Source organism: Rattus rattus, chromosome 12 (genome assembly GCF_011064425.1).
Source record: "Rattus rattus isolate New Zealand chromosome 12, Rrattus_CSIRO_v1, whole genome shotgun sequence".
Taxonomy (NCBI): domain Eukaryota; kingdom Metazoa; phylum Chordata; class Mammalia; order Rodentia; family Muridae; genus Rattus; species Rattus rattus.
The window spans coordinates 87,558,472-87,565,589 of NC_046165.1; positions in this window are offsets into that span (position 1 = coordinate 87,558,472).

A 7,118-nucleotide genomic window follows, 5' to 3' on the forward strand; every position below is an offset into this window, starting at 1 on the left:
TAGTGTTTGTCCAGTAAACTGCTAGGAACTTTGCAGTCCATCCTTTCAGTAAACCTAAGTCTACCGGGATGTCAGCCAGTGTTTGCTTGGGACCTGCGGCTACTTGTCCCAGTTAGAATGCTACTGCTTCCTTTGTGTTAAAGGTTTTGGACCTGCGTGGGCTGATAAGAAAATAACTGAATGATAGAAACTGTAGATTACTGTGGAAATTCTATACATCAGCGACTATAGCTTTAGGGCTATCTTTAAAGATTGAAATAGTGCTCGCATTAACTTGATCACTTTGCTTTGGTTTATATAGAACTAACACTTTGCCACTGGGAACTGAAATTAACTACTGAGGTCCATGTAAAGTAAGTCAACTAGTTCACACATTTACCTCTTCCCAAGTGTAATCTGTAATTAATGAATTTAAAAGGAACGCAGAGTCATAATTGATAAAGGCTGCCAAGGTTCTAATCCAGTCTGTGTTGCTCTTGAGAAGCTCCCTGTATCCATGCTGTCATAAATAGAGGTTCGCTTCTAGTAGCAATCAACCTAATTACAGGTCTGTATTCTTAAACAGTGCCACTTAATAGATAAAATGTAAACTATGTATAGTTTTATATTTTCAAGTCAATGCATTAAAAGCTAGCGAGAAATAGGTGAAGGTCATTTTAGTACCTTTCTTTTTTTTTTTTTTTAACTTACCAGTATATCTAATGTGTTATTTCAGTGTGAAATTGGCACAAAAAAATTAATTGGGAGATGTGTTTTGCCCTCTTTTGTTTTTATTATGTAGTCTTCAGTTGATATATATTACATTTATATTGTATATTTTATATATTATACTTAATGACACATTCCAGTTTTGGACTGACCACCTTTCAGATTTCATATATAAACAGTGCCCACTGTGTTAGTGTTTTTCTAAAGTTACTTTGTTTTGGTTTTGTTTGAGCCAGCCTCAACTACATAGTGCTGGGTGGCCAGGAACTGGCTATGTAGACCAGGTAAGCCCTAAAAGCAAAGAAATCTACCTGCCTCTGCCCCTGCCCCTGCCCCTGCCCCTGCCCCTGGCCGGCCTCTGCCCTCTGCCCTCTGCCCTCTGCCCTCTGCATGCCAAGATGAAAGGTGTGCTAGGACGACTTACAAGAGAGCACTATTTTCTGTCCTTGAAAACTTTTTGAACGTGGACTTTTAAAAGAATGAGATGGGAAAAAATGATAGCTTCCTTTTTTAAACAAAGACAAGACCATTTATTTGGACCAGTTTATTTTACACAGATAAGCTATTAGTGACTAATCAAAAAATATTGTATATTGTCATCATGTCATCTCTTGGGTAGTGTATGCAATATTTCTAATAGCTGATACTAATAAAACTGCCTGGGATGCATCCTAGTAGTTAGCAATTTCCAAACTTCTGTGTTTCCTTCATGGAAACAAAATTAATTCTAGGGACTTAGTTTCTAAAGTTTCTGAGTCTTGTGCAGTCAATTTTGAAAGATTACCAAGAGACTTTTTTTTTTATCTCATCATTTTTTTAACCTACAAAGAGTTGTTTTTTTTTTTTTTAATAAGAATTCTTATAACTTTCAAACGCTAAGAGCATTGTCAGCCATGGTTTTGGTAGTGAAACATCCACACAAATCTAAAACACCAGCTCTCCCCGAAAAGGTTGCCTATTAACTAGACCTCTCCAGGCATCTCCACATACACGGGCCATAGCACCGCATTTCCTTCCTCATCAACTCTGGGTAGGTTGGGGAGTAGTGGATTTCTCCTTTGGTTAAAGTCATTGCCAAGGCTAGGCCAGTAATATGCATGGAAATTGAAAGCCAGCCCCCTCAAAGGATTCTCGTTATTTGCAAAGACTGGACTCTTCGTCAGCTCTAAGTGGATGGTGCCCATGAATGCATGTGGTTGCCGTGTGTTAGGTACCCATTCCTAAGGACGATGCTGTTTTGTCAGTTACATTTTCGAGGGAGAAAATTCATCTGGCTATAGTTTCTAAATATCTCTTATAAAACTACTTTGCTAGAAACAAAACTCTTTCCAACTTAATTTACCGTATTGTCTGTTGAGCACTTTATCTTTGTTCGTGTTTTGCATTTTTGAATATAATTCAGAAATTGTAGGCTATGTAAGGAATTGATAAAGCACAGTGAAAATGTGTGTACACTACTTCCCATTCGACTTCAGTCTTGTGGTGGGTGTGAGCAAAACAATAGAAATACTTTTTTTAAAAGAATGCTCTGATATTTAAGGTGATTGCCTCTAAACGTCTATGTTGTCTTTTCCCACCTAATGTCCTATGTTACTGAGTGCACTTCATTCTGCTAGCAATGCAGGCCAGCTGGCTTCATCCGTGTCACCATATAATCTCGTTTGGTCTTTGCTTTTTGAGACAAAGTCTTTCTATATAGTCCTGGCTGTCCTAGAACTTTGTTAGGTAGACCAGATGGCCTCAAACTCAGAGATGCTCCTACCTCTGCTTCACCAAAGTGCTGGGAATAAAAGCACGAGCTACCACATCCGGCCTGCATCACAGAATCTTTGTTTTACAATCTAATAGGAATTGTGTCACAGCGTCAATAATATAATGATGTAATCCTTTTTTTTTTTTAAAGTACTATGATAGCCAGTTCAATACAGCAACATAAAAAGTGTCCCAAGTTTGTGCTGACTTTTATCCGACTTGCAAAATTAAAATACTCCCCATTGGACACATGTGCTGTCTTACACATTCAGTACATGGAATTCTGCTTTGTCGTAATGGTTTACAGTGCTCTGGTCACTGGCCTAGCTTCTTCAAGGGTTCCCTTTATTTGTTAACCAGGAATTCAGTGGCCACCATGGGAAATAACACCGTTGCCAGGGACCTGAGCATAACAGTTGCTCCATTCCTCGCCGTGCTTAAGATGACTTAAACATTTCAGATGCTATCATGTCCTAGAGCTAATTTTTTAGTGCCTTGTAGTATTTTAATAATTCCTCTTCCTTTTATTAGTATGTGTTAAATGTTTACAAAACTAGGAAAAAAAGTTATTCTCTCATCACTGCCTGTAATATTGGAAAGTATGTGTGAACATTCATCTGTAACGTCTTGAATTTTAACTATTAACCTCGAAATTATATAGGGATTGTTACTACTCTTCAATGGTACAAGACAAAAAATACCCTTCTACATTCAGAGATGTTGAAGTATTAGCTATATTTGGGATTTTAGTAGCCCCTCTCTTTGACCTATTTTTTATGTCTAATCATTGTGTGTGGTCACAGGTGGGGTGAACGCAAAGCTCTTCCGAAATTATTATATTTGTCAGACACACAGTTCCAGCCACATTTACAAAATGAAAATGCAATCACCTGCCTGCCCGTGGGTCAGAGTGGATTACGGTCCTACCTAATAAGGATCTCTTTTCTGAGCTGAATGGAGTAGACCTGTGTCTGACATCAATGTCCTTCTAAAGTCAGTGTGGGCTGATGCTGGAATCCTGCTGCGTGGGGATCTGATCTTAATTCACAAATTAGTTTGTCTTCTCAACCAAGGTTTTGGCTTTAGATTCATTTTACTGCAACTGCTGTTAATTTAATGTTTAAAAGACTTGGAAAAGAACGTAATTTCCACAGAAGGCATTTTCACATAACCCTAAATAATCATAAGCGAGGTAAAATAATTTGAGACTGCTATTGTTTTGGTTCTATGCTTCAAAACTGAGTGTCATTGCGATTGGGTGTCATCAGGATGTCATAGTGGCTTATTCACCGTGCTACTAAGCCATTCGGAAAATGACCAGCTTTTTCCTGAATGAAACCTTAGGGCTTACAGCATTTAGAAGGAAAAATAACTTTATAAAATCTAACACTCGTGCTGTAGTGTCCCTTTCCTACCTGTAATCCCTGGCCCCTGGGGTGAGAGGTTCGAATATTTGGTCATTGTTAACCACTGTGTTTGAGTTAAGTGAACTCCTGGCATTTTTTTTTGAAAGATTTATTCATTTATTGTATATAAGTACACTGTAGCTGTCCTCAGATACACCAGAAGAGGGCATCGGATCTCTTTACAGATGGTTGTGAGCCACCATATGGTTGCTGGGATTTGAACTCATGACCTCTGGAAGAGCAGTCAGTGCTCTTAACCACTGAGCCATCTCTCACTGACATAATTCTGCCCAGTTCTGATGAAGTCACTCCTAGGTGTTTTCTGTCTCAGTTTAGGGGCATCTTTTACTTATAAATGTCACTTCAGTGCAAGTTGCCTTACTCTCTGTTGCATTATTCTTATCAGGTCCAAGCTTTGTTTATGTTTAGATTCTTCTAATATTAAATCTTATGTAAAAATGTATGAGGTACTACAAACTTTATGCATAATAGGACTGACTGACTTATAGCCTATTGTAACCTATAAAACTCTTCTTGTAAATTATCTAATTTATTTTCCGTTTATATACAGTTTCTTAATGTAAATTAAAAAATATTTGTTGTGCCCTGCTCTGTAAACATTTCCTTAATGCTTATTTGCATGAAAGAATGTTGGGTTCTACTTGTTTGTACCATGTAGCTGTAAGCTGGGTTTGGGTGTCTACTTTTTCTGTAGTTTCTAACTTTTTTAATTTGTTAATATTCTAAAAAAGTGTTAGAATCATGCTTTTTGTACTCTACAAATAATTTCTCTTCTTTACTATAAATAAGCAAATAAATAAACAAATAAATAAAATGTGATAGTTTAAAAATGTTTAGTACGGGGTGAATTTCACACCTCTGGCAGCTTTAATTGGTGTAGAAAAGTAAAGCAAGGCTTTAAGCTGCTTAAAAATTTTGTTGAAGAGACAAGATAGGTTTCTTATGCAAGTGTTTCTTTCTTGGGGATGGTTATTAATTGTAAGTCAAATGCTAAAACCATTGGGCTTTCTATTCAGTTTACAGGTCCCCCCCCTTTGTTTCCCCTCGTCTTTCTTTTTTGACAATTTCACACATGTGACTGCCTTCTTTCCAAAAAACTCTCCATCCCTTACTTGTTTTGTTTCATTTTTTGTTTTATGACTCTTTGAGTTTAGTAAGAGTTACTTGTTCGAGCATGGGTGTAGAATTATTTTCTGGAGCATGGACTATTTATCATTGGCAACACTACCAAAGAAAATCACATCCCTTACCCCAGAAACCATCAACTACCCTTAGACCTTATACCTTACATGGATTTTTTACTTGATACCCTAGTATTTTGCATAAAAGGTAAAAGTTTATATAACTTTACTTATTTAATGAATCAATTTGTTTACGATTGATTGGTTAATTGGGTCGATTGATTGATTGATTGTGATGGAGGTTTCACTCTGTAAGCCTAGACTACATGGAAATCAATATATAATACAGAGCGTCCTCAAATTCTTGTTGGTCTTGCTGTTCAAACTCTCAAATGGTAGGGTTGTGGGTATGAGTGGCCATACCTGGATACAGAGCTTTTTCTTTTCATATAGGTTACTCCTCTGTCTGTGACAGGCAAAGGAAGGCCACATCTCCATCCCTTTTGGAGAGCAGTAAAGAAGCATTGAAGCTAGAGCAAAAGCTTCATATGTTCAATATGTCTGTCATATGTACAATGACATTGCAAGTCACTTCAGCAGCAGGATGCATAGCCCCTGGCCACGCATAGTAGAGTTCCGGAAAGCTTTGCCAAGTGGCTCCGTATTGGCAGATATTGGATGTGCAAATGGAAAGTACCTTGACATCAACAAGGAGTTATATATGGCAAGTAATTGTGCTACTCCTATTTCTTTAAATTTAAAAATAAATGGGGAGGGGAGTGTTCATATGAGTACTGTACTTAACATCATTTAATACCTCCCTCTACTGATTCTAATTCCTCCTGTGTTTCTTTCATTCTCTTTCAAGTCCATGACCTCTGTTTTTAACTGTTATTGTTACATAAATATTCATATATGTATATATATGTATATATATGCACAAACATATGAAGCCTGCTGAGTCCATCTAGTGGTATTTATGTATATCTCATAGCAGATGTCTTGTTCCTCTGACCCTTACAATCCTTTTGCTTCTCTTCCAGTTTTTCTGCTTTGTGTGTCTGCTTTATCTTTCTTCTATTAGGATGTCCCAATAAGGAAAAGTTCTCTATAAAATTTCTCCTAATCTATTGTTTATAATCATAGTTATAGTTTATTCATGATCACATAACAAATACACATAAATATGAGAACCCAAGTTTCAATCCCCAACACCCACATCAAAGACTGGGTATAGTGGCACAAAATTTTCTTCCCAGAACTGGGGAGGCAGTGACAGGTAGATCCCTAGGGTTCAATGACTAACCAGCATACCTGAGTCAGTGAGCTGTAGGCATCATTGAGAGATATTTATCTCAAAAAACAAGATGGACAGCTCCTGAGGAATGCCATTTGAAGCTGGCCTATGGTCTTCATAATTATGTGCACAAACATATAATTACCAACATGTGCACATGTGCATACACACACACACACACACACACACATAAAAAATAAAAAAGAATGGGCATGTTTGATAATTTTTAGTCTGTTGTAAAGACTTGTTTAGCAGTGGCCTTAATAACAGTAATATACTGGGACAAGTAACCACTAAGGCGAGGACAAAGATAGAAGCATTGTAAGCCCTGTGTTTTGGTGTGTCCTTATTGCTGTGAAGAGACAGTATGACCAAGGCAACTCTTATCAAGGACAACATTTGCTTGGGGCTGCCTTACAATTTCAGGGGTTCAGTCCGTGATCATTGTGGCAGGAAACATGGCAGCAGACATGGTGCTGGAAAAGGAGCTGAGAGTTCTACATCTTGATCTGAAGGCAGCCAGGAGGAGGCTTCCTTCCACACTGGGGAAAGCTTGAGCATGGGACCTCAAAGCCCATCTCAAAAGTGACCCCATTCTTCCAACAAGGCCACACCTATTCCAACAAGGCCATATCTCCTAATAGTTCCACTTCTCATGGGCCACACATATTCAAGCCACCATAACCTGGTTCCAAACCATCCCATGTAAGTGTAACTTTTGCACATCACCAAAGAAGCATTTTTTTGAGCACATGAAGACTATTATAGAAAGCCACCACTAGTCAAAATACAAAGGACAATTGATTATTCATT